A 19,499-nucleotide genomic window follows, 5' to 3' on the forward strand; every position below is an offset into this window, starting at 1 on the left:
GCAGCCCACCAGGCTCCCCCATCCCTGGGATTCTCCAGGCAAGAACACTGGAGTGGGTTGCCATTTCCTTCTCCAATGCATGAAAGTGAAAAGTGAAAGTGAAGTTGCTCAGTTATGTCTGACTCTTAGCGACCCCATGGACTGCAGCCTACCAGGCTCCTCTGTCCATGGGATTTTTCAGGCAAGAGTACTGGAGTGGGGTGCCATTGCCTTCTCCAAAAAAATATACTAGAAAGGCTCAAAAATATAAATGAGCAGGCAGAAAGAATCAGCGAACCTGGGAATAGATCAACTAAGATTATCCAGTCAAGCAAGAGAAAGAAAAAATAAAGAAAAATGAACAGAGCCTCAGAGACCTATGGGAAATCATAAATAACAAAATGCACAAATCGGAAGTCACAGAAGGAGAGTTCAGAAAGGGAAAGAACATTTAATGAAAAAATGGCTGAAAACTTTCCAAACTCAGTAATTTTAAAATAATAATCTCACAGCCAAAATGCTCAATGAACTCCAAATAATTAAATTCAGATCTACACTAAGAAGCACTGCAAACTCCAAAAAAATAAAAAAGAAAGAATCTTGAAAGCAACAAGAAGTGATCTATCATATATAAGGGATCCTCAATAAAATACCTGATTTCTTCATCAGATACCACAGAGGCCAGAAGGCAATGGGATGACATGATAAAGTGTTGAAAGGAAAAGCTAGTCAACCAATAACCCTACATCCAACAAAACTATCCTTAAACATGAAGGCGAAATCAAGAATTTGCCACTAGCTGACATGCACTGCAAGTAACACAAAAGGTAATCATTCATGTTGAAATGAAAGAATACTAGACAATAACTCAAACACACAAGAAAAAGAGCACCATGAAAGGTTAACTACCTAAGTAAACAAATACATTTTTGGTTGTTAACTTAATTTTCTTCTATGTGAAGTAAAAACACCCAAGTAAGGGACTTCCCTGGTAGTCCACACTCCAAATGCAGGGGGGGGGAGCCCAGGTTCAATTCAATCTCTAGTCAGGGAACTAGATCCTGCATGCATACAGCAACTAAGAGCCTGCATGCCACAACTAAAGATCCCACATGCTGCAAATAAGACCCAATGCAGCCAAAATAAATATTTTTTAATGTTAAAAAAATGTTTACAGAAACACGCAATGGGGCTTCCCTGGTTGCTCACTGGTAAAAAAAATTCTATACCACCTCTCTTCTACTAAAAACTTCTCAATCATGTTGTCTGTTTTAAGTGTTTTCAAATTTGGAAAAGATCATGTTGTTCTGCTGGCCTTAAAATGGCAAGTGAAGTAGAATGTCTATTTGTATATTTGTCTTGGGAATCTAAAGAGTTAACTGCTGTTTGATGGCAAACCAAAACAGTAACATTCTGCTATAATCCAGCTTATCTTTCCATTTCTTGCTATACATCTAAATATATGCTTCCTTTAAAGAGTGTAACAGAAACCATTTGGGTCAAAAGCAAGCACTGTAGTTATTTAAACCTTGTCCCCAAAATAGTAACAGCTATAGGTCAAGCCCTGATACAAGGAAACAACTTTGTAATGCAAATATATTATGATCATTGATGGATATTGTCAAATTAAAGATTTACCTATAACTTAGATTTTTTTAAACACTTACTTCATATGATAGAGTATCTTGAGGTAAAAATTTTCACAATCCAAACTTGAATTACCATAAAAGTCAATAGAGGACTTGAAACACCACCAAAATGGAGTTAACTTCTGTCCTCTCAGGTACACCCTCTTAGAACTAAAAAAATCCTGGATGGAAACGGCCAAAGATAGGAGGTATCTGAAAGATGAGGAAAAGGCAGTGGACTACTTAGAGACATCAAAACTTGAGGAATGACAAGGCAGTTAAGTTCCCTGGGTTTTACTGTCTCCCTTATCTCCAGGACAGGATGCTGCTTCACCATCACAAGTCACAGGCAAATAAGCCCCAAGAAAAGGTTTTTTCCTCTTAACCCAAAGAAATCGTCTCAGCAATACCCACCATACTCCAGCCAAACACCAATGGAAAACCCTCCGTGCAAACTCTTCAGTTTCAGTGACGGCAAGCATGCAGCTAATCTTCCACACACTCTTCCTCTCAGCCAGACTGGGGAGCAGGTGGTGTCAATCCAAGTCCCCTACTAGGACAGTGTTGGCAGAACAGAACAAGCAGTTGATCTTCTATCCCTCACAAAGGGGTGCTCCAGTTCCCCTGCCAGGATGGTATGGATGAGGAAAAAAGCAGCAGATCTTTCAGGCCCTGCAGAACCAGAGGGGTGGCTCCAAGACTCCGATGCTGGATTACAGCAAAACTGAAAGAGAGCTTATGTTTTTCCACACCCAATGCTGCTCAGAGTCACCCATTTAAGGTAGTGTCAGTGGGGTCAACAGCAAGCTGGGCCGCCAACACCACCACCCAAAAGCAAGGAGAGTTAACAAAGCTGTGTGAGGCAGGATTAGTCATCACTACACTGGAACACACACACACACACACCTGGTATCAGCAAGAACCAGATAAGAGCTGACCCAGCACTCCATCTGGCATCAACGAGACTGAACAAAGTGTTGTGAGTTGGAGCCAGTCAGCAGTCCACTTTCTCCCCATCCCTGGTGTCAGCAGGGACTAGTGGAAAGGTGAACCTCCACACCCAACCAGCAGTGAAACTGAATGAAGAAGCCAAACGAGATGACGCAGCCAACAATCCACTTCACCCATTCTCTGGGTGCCAGAGGTGCCCAGAGGGAAATGAGCTCCCACCATCCACCACTTGGCATCAACTCAGGGGAAGTGGTACCAAGTGGGGAGCTTATGCTTCATCCTGCAGCATCAGAATGCTGTGAGTTAGCCCTCCATTACCTCTCTCTTGCTGCGAAGCATGACTTATCAGGAAGCTGTTCTTATACGCCCCTACTCAGAGGCAACAAAGTGGTGTAAATTGGTGCCCAACTTTTGTCAGGAAGATTATCAGGGAAGGCAGTTGTTGAACTTGCATCCCATCAGTCTATACCAAGACAGTATGATTCACTGCTTTACTTTTCCCAGGGTGGTTGTCAGTAGGGCCCAGTCAGAAGCTGAATCTACACAGCCACTCAGTCCTGGCATTACAGCTCAACAAGGATTTTTACCTATTATAAAAGTAGAATACAATCTAGAATTCTCATAAAGTGATATCAAATATGTCCAGGATACAGCTGAAAATCACTCACCATACCAAAAGCCAGAACACTATAAAGTGAATGAGAGAAATCAACAGATTCAACACTGAGATGAACCAAGTTTTTGATAAACTATCTAACAAAGATCTTGTTTAACCAATCCATTTTTAATTTTTAAATTGACATTAACAGAACTACACTGAAGTTTATTAACATTCCACTCTTAAATTTCTTATCGACAAACAGGGATAAAATTCCGAAGCCAAAACCCCCAAACAAAACTAAAAATAGGGAAAAGCTTATAAAACTAAATATGGATTCCAGCATTAACAGCTGAACAGAGAATATAATTTTTAAATTAGTAGCGGATGATAAAGTTGCACAGAAATTGAACACTTACTTATCTAAAACTTGGAATCACTGACCAGAAATTACACAGCTGGATCATGGGAAAACAGCAGAAAGAGTTACAAGTAAACCTACACTGTTCCAGCTGCACCCCAAGCCGTTCTCAGAAGAAAGCCTGGCACTGACTAGATATTGGGCCAGACTAATACTGGCAACAGAACCAGTGATAGTAACCAGCCTACTAGAAGAGCCTTCCATTGGGTTGGCAATTTCGATGTGGTGGATCTCACTAATGTTGGCGCCTTGGTGCTCGACTATGCAGGAAAATTAAGTTATTTGGAATGGTGAGTTTATGGGTGGTTTGAGTAGATACAACCAAATTTGCCCGATAGATTTTCAGCTCTGGGGAGCTGAAGTCAACTCTGGTGGATCCAGTCCTGCCTTGCATCATAGTCTGACCAAGGTTTTAGTCAATATAAATGCTTCAACAAGCTATTTTAACTGCTCTTGAAACAAATTAGAAAATGCTAAGTCTCAGGAAAGTTGTTTTAAAAGAACCAAATGGAAATTACAAAACTAAAAAATATAATACTCAAAATAAAAATTCTCTGGACAGGCTAAACAGTAGAATGGAAGTGTCAGACAACAGAGACAGCAAACAGGTCAACAGAATTTAGCCAACCTAAAAGAGAAAATGGAGAAGGCAATGGCACCCACTCCAGTATTCTTGCCTGGAAAATCCCATGGATGGAGGAGCCTGGTGGGCTGCAGTCCATGAGGTTGCTAAGAGTCAGACACGACTGAGCGACTTCACTTTCACTTTTCACTTTCCTGCATTGGAGAAGGAAATGGCAACCCACTCCAGTGTTCTTGCCTGGAGAATCCCAGGGACGGGGGAGCCTGGTGGGCTGCCGTCTATGGAGTCGCCTAGAGTCGGACACGACTGAAGTGACTTAGCAGCAGAAAAGAAAATTGACTGGGGGGTGGGGGGTGGAGGACAGAGTTTCAGGGACCCAAAAACAGAAACATTAGGACTCTTGTCAGAGTCCCAGAAGAAGAGAAGGTGGGATTTTAAAAGTATTCTAAAATATAATGTCTGAAAACTTCCAAGCTGTGGTGAAACACATTAACTCAAAGAAAGAAACCCACACCAAGATAAATAAAACTAAAGACATCCACACCAAGAAAGATCATAACTTAATTTCTGAAAACTAAAGGCAAAGAAAAATTCTTGAAAGCAGCCAGAAAAAAACAATAACTTACAGGGGAACACAGATTCTAATGACAGCAAATTTCTGATTTGAAATCACAGAGAACAGAAGAAAACAGCACGTTTTTCACAGCTAAAAGAACGGTACATTGTGAATTCTATATACAGCAAAAATATCCTTCAGGAATGAAGGGAAATAAAGTTATCCTGAAAAAATGACTTTAAAAGTTCTCTAAATAGAAAGGAAATGAAAGCAGAAGGCTGGGACTTCAGAAAGGAAAAAAGAACATTGGAATATATAAGATCATGAGTAAGTATAATAAGAATATTATACAATGCATGAGTTTCATAAATCATATTTGCTGGTTGAAGCAAAATTTATCACACCATCTGGTGTGATGTTCAATGTTACTAAGAGAAAACACTTAAGAAAATTACATTTCATAAGAGGGCAGACAAAAGGACCTAAATGGAAGTCAAGCTCTGCACTTCACTGGAAGTAGTAAAACATCCACAACAGAAGATAGTGATAAATTACATATGAATATTCCAATACCGAGAACCACTACTAAGAAGTCTATACAAAGACACTTAAAAACACTACAAATCAAGATGGAATCAAAAAATATATATCCAGATAACCCACAAGGAGGAAAGAAGCAAGAATGAAAGTAACCAGAAAGAGGAACAAGCCATAGTAATAGCAGACTTAAGTTTTAATATATCAACAATTACCTTAAGTGTAAACAGTCTATACCAATTAAGAGAGACAGGAAGAGTAGGTTTTTTTAAAATGATCTAACACACACAAAAACAACAACAAAAAATAAAATGATCTAACAATATGTTGTACTTCCCCCCAAAAAAACTTCACCTTAAATACAACAGGTAAAGTTAAAGTATGGAAAAAGACAGCATGTAAATATTGATTTTTTTAAAAAAGAGTGGCAATAATATTATCAATAAAGTAGACTTAAGAGCAAATAAAATTACTAGCAATTTTAGCAAGAGCAAAAGAGATACTACACAATGATAAAAGGAACAACCCACCAGAAGATATGGCAAACTTAAATATGTACACATCAAATGACAGAGCCTTAAAGTACAAGAAGTAAAATCTGATAAAAGGAAAAACATTCAAATCCACAATTACAATTGGAAATCTAGAAATACCACACTCTCATTAATTGGTTGAATTACTAGACAGAAAATCAGTAAGCATGTAGAAGAACTGGACAATAAAATCAACCAAAAACATCAAACATGTATATAATACTCCATCCAGCAGAATACACTTTCATTTCAAGCACCCATGGAACGGTCATCAAAATAGACCACATCCTGGGTCATAAAACACATGTCAACTAAGAGAATGAAAATTATACAGAGTAAATTTCCTAATCATAATAGAATCAAGCTAAAAGTCAGTGACAGTAAAACTAAAAATCAGTGACAGTGAAAACAGGAAAATCTCCAAATACTCAGAAGCTGAGGAACACACTACTAAATACTAAATATTCCAAGGACTGAAGAGGAAATTTAAAAACCCATAGAACTGAATGAAAATACGAGAATATGTGGGACACAACTAAAGCAGTGTCGAAATGAAAATGTATAGCACTAAATTTGTACATCAGAGAAAAAGAAAGGTCTCAAATCAATAATCTAAAAGACATGAACAGACATTTCACCACAGAGGTGAATATTTCCTTCTGAATACAGAAGGAAAATAAGGACATGAAAGACATTCAACATCACTAGCCTTTGGAGAAATGTAAATTAAAACCACAATGAGGTATTACTACACAGCTATCAGAATATGGAAAATAAAAAAAATAGTAATAACACCAAATGCTGGGAAGGGTGCAACAAAGCTAGAACACTGGTGGGAACTGCTGATGGGAATGTAAAAATGGTAGAGCTGCTCTGGAAAACAATCTGGCAGTTTTTTATAAGACTAAACAAGCAACCAGCAGCAACTGCACTCTTGGACATCTATCCCAGAAAAACTAGGCTCACAAAAACACCTGTACAAAAATGTTCATAGCAGCTTTATTTACAATAGACACAGACTAAAAATAACTGAAAGTATCCTTCAACAAGTAAATGGTTAAGGAAAGCATGGTACATCAATAACACAGAGGAACAAACTATACATAAGGATACATATGCTGATCCCACCTATATAACTTTTTTTCAATGACAAAATCATAGAAACAGAATAGATCAGTGCTTGCCAGGGGTTAGAAACTGGGGGTGGGGGATGGGGTGGGTGAATATGGCTCTAAAGGACAACATGATGGATACTTGTGATAAACAGGTCTGTATCTTGACTTAGCTCAATGTCAATATCCTGGTCATGACATTGTACTAGATTTCTTATTACTGACAAGTGCATGTGAATCTACAATTATTTCTAAATAAACAGCCAATTTTTAAAAAGTAAATAGAAAAAAATTGCCATTTACAGAAATATATTCACTTGATTATGAATCAGTCATGGTATTGTGCACTTCTGTTAAGGACAACCAAATCCAACAAAACAAATGTCCAGGATTTCACAGAATTCTGACTAAGGGTTGAATCATCTTTATGGATAACAGTAAATATTACCCTTTGATGTCTGAATGCTGTCTACAACATCCTGGCCAAGTAATGTCAATGAGCAAACTTGAATATCTTCAATGACAGAAGACCCATTTATCTATCCATTTATGGATAAACACTTGGAAAAAGTGTTACAGAAAAAGTTTCTCCTTAAGAGTTATACTCTGAATCTAAGGTACAAACTCCAGACCTATCTTTTTGACTAACAAGCTGAGAGTAAACATATAATCACAGTATACTCATACATATACACACACAGAGCAAAATTCAACAATAAAAGTTCACATTCAATATATTGGAAAGTACCTCAATTAATGCCAAGTTTTGCTACTTTTAGGGAAACTGGGGGGTCTCACTATCTGTAACACCCAAATGTCTGTACCTAATAGTACATATTTAATGTGACATTTCTTATCAATTCATGTCTGACAATTCATTTAGCCCTGTCATGAGTTCCTAATAAACAGGTAAACACACAGCAATTATACCCATGTTCTAGAATTAGAAACATCAGATCTGACCTAAGAAATAATTCCACCTATAAAAAAGTAGTAGTTTGGAGAAGTCAAAACACCATTAATAAATAAGGCTAACTTTCAAATCAAAGACTAACTGAATAATTTATCATATTAGACTAACCAAAACATACAATTCTCAGTTACATTACGTAACTGCGTTCATTTCTGGTCTTGAAAGCTTAAGGCTGAAGTCAAAGAAAACTACAATCCAGAACAAAGTTCCATTGTGCCCTCATTTTGGATCAAAATCTCCAAGAATTGAGTCAATCCTAAAAATTCAAATGAACCACCTCCTAGAATTCTGATGCTAGATAGTCACTTTGGAAATTCTTAATCCATAGCCCTTCATCTTAACAGACGGTGAAACTGGGGACCATAAAAATTAAGCAAGTTGACAAAGTAGGCAGCAGACTCAAAACACTGGTCTTCAGTTTTCTGATCCACTGTTCTTTCCAGTGTATCACACAGCCTCCCAATCAAGCCAGTATTTTGAACATCCAGACTGAGAAACAATTCTAAGGCCTATTAACTATGTTAAGGGAGCATGTGCTTACTATTTTTCCAGTTAGAGCAGTAAGTTCTCTAGGGATCAGTTCACATTCTCTTCCCCTAGCACCCTTATCATCAGTAGAGGAGAATTTGACAGAATATGGGCAGTGATCATGGAACACCACAGAACTGTGTGGTATAAAGCATGGCACCTAAGCCTCACCAATCCAGTGGTATTAATTTTCTATCTTCTCAGCACACTCCTATTGTTAACACTTCTACCCAAGAATAGAGAAAACTAAATAGTTGAAAATAATGGAGCCCATAGTCAGGCTTCAAAGGAAACCATACACTCTCCAAAATCATATACAAAATGTCTACAGCTACACTGGCCCTCAAATGGCTAATAACCTCAAAAAACTAAAGTACCACCATTCAAACTCCACCACCAGTCAATATATAATGAAAACAAAGGTATTCTGCTACAAGTTAGTAACACACTAGAGAGCTTCCCTAGTGGCTCAGACAGTAAAGAATCTGCCTGCAATGCAGGAGACCTGGGTTTGATCCCTGGGCCAGGATGATACCCTGGAGAAGGGAATGTCAACCCACTCCAGTATTCTTGCCTGGAGAATTCCATTGACAGAGGAGCCTAGTGGGCTACAGTCTGTGGGGTCACCAAGAGTTCAACACGACTGAGTGACTACCTAACAATAACACACTAGTAGTGTTAGTTGCCCAGTCATGTCCGACCCTATGCAACCCCATGGACAGTCAGCCTCTTCTGTCCATGGGATTTTCCTAGGCAAGAATACTGGAGTGGGTTGCCATTCTCTTCTCCAGATCTTCCTGACCCAGGGATGGAACCTGTATCTCCTGCATCGCAGGCAGATTCTTTACCATCTGAGCCACCAGGGAGGCCCATAACAACACACTAAGCCGTGTACTGTTTATGACTAATCAAAAACACAAGTTTACCTATTTTTCTTTTCCTATAATAAAAATCAAGAGTAAGTCAAGAAGGTGTATGACTCCTGCAAATATAAGATATTAAGTGGTATAAACTATGGCTACTTCTTTAAACATTCAGGGAGTAAATTAAATCAGTACTCACGGAGCCTCATCATCAGCTGTACCAATAAAATCAAAATATGAAGGCAAATTTTGCCAATTACTTCAACTGAGTTCACAGCATATAAAATTAAGCAACTGTTACAGTAGGAAAACACATGTGAACATACTTTCAATTAAAACTTTTGCATGTTGAAGAATTTCTACTTTTTATACCATATATAAAAGTAGTAACAGGACTTCAAAGTAACTTAATCAACCAAACCAACCTCCTCACCAACATCTCACTATTTGAATGAGAGAACTCTCAAGTTCAAGACAATTCAATATAAAAACAAGTAATATTTTCACATAGCAAGCAGCAAAATTAACAAAGCATTTTAACAACTTGAATATAGTATGGTCTCATTTGCCTGGAGAATCCCAGGGACGGGGGAGCCTGGTGGGCTGCCGTCTATGGGGTCGAGCAGAGTCAGACATGACTGAAGCGAGTTAGCAGCAGCAGCAGCAGCATTTGTGTGGGAAAAAGATATATAATAGAATATACTTGTATGTGTTGAAATAGGAAGTTACCCAACAAAGGTTTTATCAGTGACTGCCTGAGAATAAGAAATATATAACCCAGAGATTGTGTGGGAGATTCTTTCTCTTTTTACTGCAACTTCCTCTATGTAACTTTACAATTTTGCACTATTCCAAGTATACCTATTCAAAAAAATCTGCATGCAAGTATTTCAAAAGTCAAAGATCAGATCATGGCTGCAATTACAATGGTGGCATCGAGGATGTAGAAAAACAAACAGATTTGAAATTTAAGATGCAGAAATGTCAAGATTCGGTGACTATCAGGACTTGCTAAGAAAAAAAGGAGTTAAAAACAGCTCTAAGGTTTCTGGCAAGGTTAATGATAAGTGACACTTATTAAGACAGGGAACATCAACACCAAAGATAAATTCAGCTTGCAAATGTTCAGTTTAAGATGTCTTCAAGATACCAGGTAAAGTAATCAAGTTCAGTCAAGCATACATGCAAGTTGGGAGCAGACAGAGTAAAGACTTCGAACAGAATTTCCTTGCAAAGGAGACTGAGACACAGAAGGCCAAAGTAGTCAGATGTTAGGAAAGTCAAAGAAGAGTGTTTTCAAGAGATCTCAAATCTGCCTCTGTCTCCCCCCACCCCATTCCTAAACTACAGACTCACTTTTAAAATTGTCTTTTCTAAGGTGGTAACATATATCTTGTACTGAGCACCTTCCACACCAGGCCTACTGCCAGGCACTTTACCTATCTTTTTTCCCTAACACAAAATGCAATAGCCTGACAGAAACCTATTACCACTTCCATTTTACGGATAAGAAAATTGAGCCTCTGAAAGATGAAATAATTTGCCCAAAGATCATACATCTTATAAGCAGCTGCAGAATTCTATTCTAAAATTCATGTAATCTTATCGATCCATCAATATTTAACAACTGGATCCCTTTCCTCTCCACTTTATCCCTCTCACTGGAGTCAATAATATTCTGGTCATGTCACTTTCCCTGATTAGAGAGTTGAGTTCAGTGACTCCCCAAAACTTCCTATGGTCTACAGTGAAGGGGGCCACATGCTCAATTACCTCCTCCCTATCCCACTAGGACAACCTTAATCTCTCTGGGTCCACACTAAATTATTCACAATTCCTCAAACACCATTCAACTTTATACCTCTAACTCTCTGCCCTCTTATTCCTCATGCTCAAATTCTATTCATGTTTGATAACCAAGACCAAAATGTTACATCTTTGTGCAGTTTCTCTTACCCACTTCTCCAGCCTAAACTAACTGCTCCAAAACGTTGGGAATTTGTAGGGATAGTTTAAACTACCTACAATCAAAGTTTTAATTGTTTTAATTGTTCCATCATTTGAGAGTTCAAAGAACTCTACATATACACCTTGATTACGGCACTTACAATATCAAATAGTCACTCTGTCCATCTCTCTCCACAGACTGCAGGTGCAGAGGCCCTTGTTGCCCCAGGACTTGGAACAGTCACTCACAGCAGTTTAGCAAACATTTCACAAACCCATCAAGCAAAGTAAAAGCTTTTCTAGTTCTCATTCTGACACCTGAAATTCTAAAACCTAAAATGCTTAACTATTTTATCTTAAAAATAAATTGTCCCTAAATAATAATAAACTATCCAAACAGACTCAAACAACTAAGATTCACAAAGTTCTTAGAAAAAAATCTCTTATCATGTATTGTATCTATTAATATTACAGAATTCTATCACAATATTATAACACAAACTCACATATATTCAGCTAAATATCTGTTCGCTACTTATTTCCCAAGCAACTAATTCTTAACCTCCATAAGGCAAAAAAATTAAGACTCAATCATATTTGATATTAAGAAGTTATTTTAAACCCAGGTCCCACAACAAAGAGTAGCCTCTGCTCACCACAACTAGAAAAAGCCCACATGCAGCAACAAAGACTCAGCACAACCAAAAATTAATAAATAAACAAGGCATTTTTATGTGTAATAAAGGCATTGTGGCTATGTTTCAGTCGTTGTCCTCGTTTAGTCATGTCCGACTCTTGCAACCCCATGGACTGTAGCCTGCCAGGCTCTTCTGGCCATGGAATTCTCCAGGCAATACTGGAGGGGGTTGCCATTTCCTTCACCAGGTTATCTTCCCTACCCAGGAATCGAACCCAGGTCTCCTGCATTGCAGGCAGATTCTTTTCCGACTAAACTATGAGGGAAGCCCTATGTTTCAGAGACAAGCTGAAGTATCTATGGATTAAGAGATTTCCTTCACAATAATGGCAGCACAGGGTAAAATACAGATGAAACAAAACAGGTTATGAGCTGAAAATTGTTGAAGGTAGGTAATGATTGGTTGATTTTCTCTGCTTTTCAAAATACTGAAACTTTTCTCTAATACACTTTTTTTTTAGAAAAAGATCTAGTGAACATAACATAATAGATCTAGTTGGAAAACAATCCTTTATCTAAGGATTCCTTAGATAAATTTATCTTAGATTCCTTTATCTAATGGTTCCTTCCATTGTTCTAAATTAAAATAAAAGATGATCTAATATAATACACTTGCCATGGGGATTCTCCAGGCAAGAATATTGAAGAGGGTTGCCATGCCCTCATCCAAGGGATCTTCCCAACCCAGGGATTGAACCCAGGTCTCCCACATGGCAGGCGGATTCTTTACCGTCTGAGCCACCAGGGAAGCCAGTATAATACACTTAACTACAACAAAGCCCAACCTTCTTCAGGAGAATAAACTTAGAAGTAGTATATTTTATTTATTATAACAGACAAAATACTACCACACAGACAAAACCACAAAAATACCAGGACACATTCACAACAGAATGATGACTGTTTTAGAAATGTAGAGAAGATAAAAGAAAGAAATGAGTGAGAGAAAATAAATGAAAGCTTACAGAAGTGGCAAACAGCCCATAATTTGGCTGAGAAACCTAAAATTCTCTAAATAAGGAACTACTCTCACCCTTCCAGGTTATAGTTTTTAATTAGGTTCCAAATGTCATCTTGGGCCAAATGAGACCCAAAAATAAAGTCATCAAAGAAACAGATGCTAAAGATCAAAATGAAGGAGTACAGCCATGTAAATAAATGCAAAGAAACATGACCAGGGTGAGGGTGAGGAAAGAAAGAAATAGGACCAAACAGTATACACATCTCTACTTCATCTACCCCTATCCTGACTGAAGGACCATGAAGATGAGAAGTATCCCAACTTGACAAAAAGGACTTCACAGGTACTAGTATAAAATCAGTCAGAATATAATTCTGGTATACTCATTATCAGCGTGCTTACTTATTTTTAAGGTAATGTGTGTCCAAGGTTAAAAAACAAACTCACAACAGCAGAGAAATCTAGTTTAAAATCTCCCCTCCTCCTCACCCTAGGGCTGTTTTGTACTACAAACATGATTATTATTTAACTACTTCTTGAATATCTTACCAAAACTTGGTCAGAAAATTCCTTAGGTTGACCCATGAACGTTCATTCAAGGATCTCAAGTTAGGAACTCATAACAAAGGTAAGCATCACTACAAGGTGAGAAAAGAGTGACAGAAAACACAGCAGATGACTGTTTGAACATCTGCTAAAAGCAAAAATTTGATTTTAAACCATGCGTTCCTAAACAAAACTAAAAGATGCCTTGCTAATAAAGAAGTCAAGAAATACCATCTCCAATAAACACAATCAAGAAACAAGCCCAATCCTATTAATAGGAGACATTCTACTAAGGCCCAGTGGCAGATAGAACTTTGAAACTTAATTTACAACTGCCCCAAGAGTAAACTGAAAATGGGGACCCCAGAAAGCAAGGAGTGCTTTTGTAGGAGCCATCAATGTCCTGCCCATCTCCAGCACTACCTATCTAGGGAAAAAAGGTGCAGATTACAAGAGTCCACAGGTACAAGGAGCTAAGAGCCTGGTTTGTCTTTTTCTACTGGGGTCTGGTGTTCAAAGTACATAATTTATTGAAACAAATGACCAGATAAATGGAAAGGGGTGTCTGTAAATCAAGCTAGCCCAGAAACCACTGTGCAATTATCTCACAAATGTGAACACCCCTTCCCCATTTAACTCATGTTGTGTAAAATACTAATGAAATAACTGAGTTTTAAATGTCTGATACAGAATATGTTACATAATATAAAGTCTCATTAAATGTTTCAAGAAAAAAATGAAATATATCAGGATATGTTAAGTCTCATGTGCTTTCATTAATTTTAACCTAGCAACTATTAGATAATTTTTCAAGTTAACTCCAATAATCTAAAATCCAGGGGCTCTTTTAACTTTTGAAATTCTCAAATCAGGAATACACATTCCAGAATAGTTAAAACTACAAAGAAGAGACCCGAGGAAGACACCAGGACAGCACCCTATAAAGCCAATGCTTCTCCTGCCTTTACCTTAGTCAGGAGAAAGCATTAGGAAGCATAAGGGATGTCAGAAGTTAAGTTTTCATTAGTGCCGTGAATGATATTCAAGTTAATGTGGCTTGGCTCCAAACACTGCAAAGGCATCTCCACTTTTGCATAAATAGGGTCTAAGAGGCAGCAAATCCAGGATCCCAATACTGTCCACAGTGCACACTCAGCCTAAGAGTCCCATCCAGCCCTGTGTTCCACCACTGATCGGGTGATTCTGGGGCTAATGTCTACTGCAGGTAACACGTGCCACCTAAACACCTTTCCAGCAAGGTCCTTGATAGACTACCTACAAGGACAAAGAACTGGTACTCCGTTAAGCTTCACAAACAGGTTCCTGTGACTGCTTTTGTGCATGCTTGCTAATCAATGTTTTCATGGATGGCCGAAAAATTAAAAATTCTAACTTGTAAATTGTTAAATTGACCTGTATCATAAACCTTCAGGATACTTCCCTTTCCTTCCACCACTGATGTTTTTGTGATAGTCATCCTCATGCTTATCTCACCCTTTAAGGGAGCTGTACGTTTTCAATGCAAACAAGGGCTATCTTCATTATCTCCATATGCCCTGCATAGACGACTTGTATTCAGTGTTATTCAAATATTTATTGCTTTAATTTACCATTGACAAATTACAAACCAGTAGAGAAAACTGACAGAATTGTATGTGAGGCTTTGATATGAGTACATAAGACTGTCGATCATGTATTCATTAAATAAACTTCATTAACTAGTTTACAAATAAATACATGTGGGCCTTAAATAACCACCATTTCAATTCTTTGACAATCTAGTGGTGTTTTTGTAACATAAATTAGTTCTCTGGATATATTTCAAAAATATTAATTCACAGTGTTTTAATTCATTAACATCAATTGCAAAGAGTTCAAAGCATCACAATGAGTTTCAAAGTAAGCTTAACCAAAAGAAAACTTTTTCAAATCTGCAAAATAATATTACATAAATAAAAACTAAACGTTACATAATCAAGTCAGAAAAAGATGTTTTTACTCTGTAGCTGGCCAAGCACTGAACCTTCATTTTGGTTCAAAGTGCATGGCCCACCTTCCCACTTTACCACCTACATCACAAAAACTCATCTCTCACACAGTTTTTAACAACCTGAAATGTACAGAGGTGGCAGTTAAATGTTCCCGTGTCATTTCAATTTGTAATTGATTCTACAAAAAGAGCTATCCGGTGAGGGGAAAGAATTCAGAACTTAAAAAGTGCATGTTTATATACTCCTGCAATTCTAATGTGTGGCCAGATAAGCAAGCACTTTCTGTAAGTTTTACTATAGCTTTATTACCAGAAGTGTATCAAAATCTTAGGAAATGTATAGGAATTGCCTGAGACTTTGTCCAGGTAAATAATAATGACTATAATTTACAAGACAACTTTCCAAACTTGAAAATACTTTTTAAGATGCATCAAATTAAAACCCTAATTTTGAAACAGAAAAGTATGACATTATTCTGCGATTACTTTTGTAACCCAAACACTAATCTCTTTTAGCACTGGAAATGAATATATTCCTTTAAAAGTGCCAGCAAACAAAACACACACATAGAATATAATTTTAAGTATCAACATCCAAATATTATAGTATAAAAAAGTCACCTTCTACAACTGACCTAATAATTTTTCCTTACCATATACACTGGGCTTCCCAGGTGGCGCTAGAGGTAAAGAATCTGCCCGCCAATGCAGGAGACATTAGAAACATGGGTTCAATCCCTGGGTTGGGAAGATCCCCAGGAGTAGGAAATGGCACCCCACTCCAATATTCTTGTCTGGGAAATCCCATGGGCAGAAGAGCCTGGTGGGCTACAGCTCACAGGGTCGCAAAGAGCCGGACACAACTGAGCACTACCACAGTGGTAGTTCAGTCACTAACATGCAAGCAAACCAAATTTAGGGAAATATATGCTTTAATGAATCTTAAACTACTTCCACTGCCCCCGGAATTTTAAATTCCAACTATTTTCATGCTAATTATCTCCTAGGAAAAGAAGTACATTTTTTTTTAAAGTACATACATTTTAAGATAGTAAATGATCCATGGGCCTCCCTGGTGGCTAAGACGGTAAAGAATCTGCTTGCAAGGAGGGAGAGATTACTTCCAGGTATTCTACATAATCTACTGATTAAAATAATTACCAAAAACAATCCCAAGAAGAGTATTTAACACAAACTTAAAAATGATATAAAGGTACTTCAAAGTGAACAACTATGTATTTTAGCAATAGTTTCTTGACAAAAGATTTCAACCCTTTAGCATTATATAATTACTATAAATACAAGCGTAGTATTACTATCAATATATTCATGCTATATATTAATATATACTTTAACGGAAATCCTTATTAACTGAAAACAAGAATAACTGAAAAGATTTTTTAAAATGTGCTAAGTCACCATAGTTAATTCCTGTTAAAATGTTTCACTTCTTAATTACTTTTCAGTAACTCCACTGTAATTAAAAAAATAAAGAGTCTTGAATTATGTTACCAAAAGATGGTCAGCATTAGTTTAAGGAAAAAATTGGTCAAGATCATGCTATATTTCAAGAACTCTGATTAAGCAACCACTTGCTGTTAACAATCTTTTAAAGATATTTTAAAGGTACTACTACAAAATAATATACATACTACTAATTTCTCTTTAATCCAAACCCCCAAGCATTGTATATCAAATGGAAATCATTCAAACAGAAATTCTTTCAATGACTCCAATATAAATTAGTCTAACAAATGCATTCAGCTACTAAAAGAAATCAGCAGTTTGGACAAAGCAAGCTCCCAACTAGAAAAGGAACCTATAAGTTCCGGGGAAAGGAAGAGATACTTATTAGTAAACGTTTTAAACTTTCTAAATCTTTTAGGTCAGGAGTTAACCTTTTTTAAAACCCAATTTAAAAACTTGAAAGAATATTCAATAATATATATGAATAAATGTTAAAAGCAAGTAGTAAGAGCTAAGTTTCTGTCAGAAAGAAAAGTTATACAAGGTGCCAACTAAATTTGTTGGGCAGACGGCCAGATGGGGTAATGACAAAAATCATAGCTAAAAAGAGAGCCCTGTGATTTATTTAATTCCAGTATCTGCCCTTAGGTAAGTAGCCTGAACCTACCCCAACAAAGAAAAGCCAGCTCTCATTTTTAAGACTTTCAGGAAATAAGAATTCTGAAACCAACACTGCTCAACATTTCACAAAAAAACATACTGTTTACCAGGGCTGTTCAAAAGATAGATGAAACGAAATAATTCAATACTTCCTACAGCAAGATCCCAGCTCATTCATTCTATTCAGAATCCAATTCAAACTCATGGTGAGAGATCATATAATATCAAGCTTTACATTACACATTTCACTGTTATGTTCAAGCTCACAAAGATGCAACCAAGAACTGCATGCGGTTGCAAGCACATACTCTAGAATGTTTTACATTAATGTTAAGGCTAATGAGTCTTAACCTAAATAGGACCTCACAGGCATGGGGTCTAAGGTAATGACGATTTTTTTTTTTCCTTTAGCTCAACAAAATACTTAGTAGTTTATCAAATTACCCAGTATTTTATGAAGCCTTCATTCTGCCACAAAATATAATGAACCTTCACAGGTTTCTCATTTATGTTACTGCAGTCAAACATCAAGAAAGTAAAGCACATTTTCACAAATACTTGAAAATGTTATTTTACAATTTAAAGTCAGTAGTGCATAATAACTACAGAGTTCAATATTACAATCTGAAATACAATGTTAAACACGATCCACTCACTGTGAATCCATCTAAATACAAGCATTCTGAGACATAAAATCAACTAGCATTTTACACATTATCCACGTATAACATCAGATTCCATTTATTTCTTCATTATCCTAACCAAAACAATAGATTTGGCCAAACTATCCCAAAATGTATTATCTTTGCGGACCATTTTACCAACTCCCTACTAGACCGGAGATAATCACTCCAAAATACAAGGCTTCTTAAATTTAAATATTTTGCTTAATCTTTTGGAATGACAACTTTGACAGCAGCTAAGTATTTTTAAGTAAAATATTTTAAATACACAGGCTGAAAAAAATTTTCAAGGTTTAAATCATTTATGTTTAAATCATTTCAGAGCTAGTCGCTATTCATTTTTCCGGCGATAGTTTTAATGAAGCCAATTAATACCTACATAGTCCAAGTTTAATTCAACTTTTCTCTATGGATCAAAGGGACTGAGCTTACTGAAAAGAATTATTTCAGTTTAGCTTTTGGGTCATTATTGTGTTCGAAACCCCTTACACTTAAGTTACTTTGAAACAAAAACAGAAGTGTAATTACAGATAAAAGGAATTAGTGACTCCAAACTGCAGACAAAAATTTGGGATAACTATTTTTTTTTTAATCAACTTAAGAATAAAATGCAAGGCTTTAGTCATTTCAAACTTCCTTCTCAATTGCAACAATAAAGCTAGGTATCAAATGCAAAGCTACTGATTACAGCTAGAAAAGAAAATGTTTAATGGATGCAACACCTATGGCGGCACACTCCAAGTTTCACGGTCCCAATTAAGAACCGAGCATTCAAATATCATTTCGATCAGATTCTGGTCAAGAGACACAAACTGATGCAGACAGATCGAGACTCCACTGCCTTTGTTCAATAGCTTACGGATGGATAACTCAATGTGCTACAGGTTGATAAGCATTTACCAGGCTTATGAATGCGGCTTCCAAGCTTGAGAAAGGTGCAAGAATTCTAGATGCAAATAATCTTGGAAAATTTTTATTAATCACCCACCGAGCTACACACTCCGACTGAGAGGCCTATTCATCGCTACTATTTATTTCCATGTTTACCTCTCCTCCCTCCCCCAAACCCCCCCCTTCACTTTCTCCTCCCACCCTGTCCCGCCATCTTGGGCCGATAGGAGCAGCCATTACTTAACTAAATGACAGTGCCAACAACTTTCCACACAAATAAACAGAGACTGCACCCCGAATTCCCCTCGGCCTTCCCTGTGAGAAACACAGGAAACGAGGCTCCAAGGAGAAAACACATTCACAAGTAACTGCAGGATTTGTGTAGCAGAAAGACT

At 37.2% G+C, this 19,499-nt stretch overlaps 1 protein-coding gene across 22 annotated transcripts in view; it reads right to left on the reverse strand.

The window, feature by feature from the left end:
• KDM6A (lysine demethylase 6A) overlaps positions 1–19,499 on the reverse strand; it is a 180,775-nt gene that overhangs the window by 159,911 nt on the left and 1,365 nt on the right. The gene's annotated exons all lie outside the window — the stretch shown is intronic.

Source organism: Dama dama, chromosome X (assembly GCF_033118175.1).
Source record: "Dama dama isolate Ldn47 chromosome X, ASM3311817v1, whole genome shotgun sequence".
NCBI classification, from domain to species: Eukaryota; Metazoa; Chordata; class Mammalia; order Artiodactyla; family Cervidae; genus Dama; species Dama dama.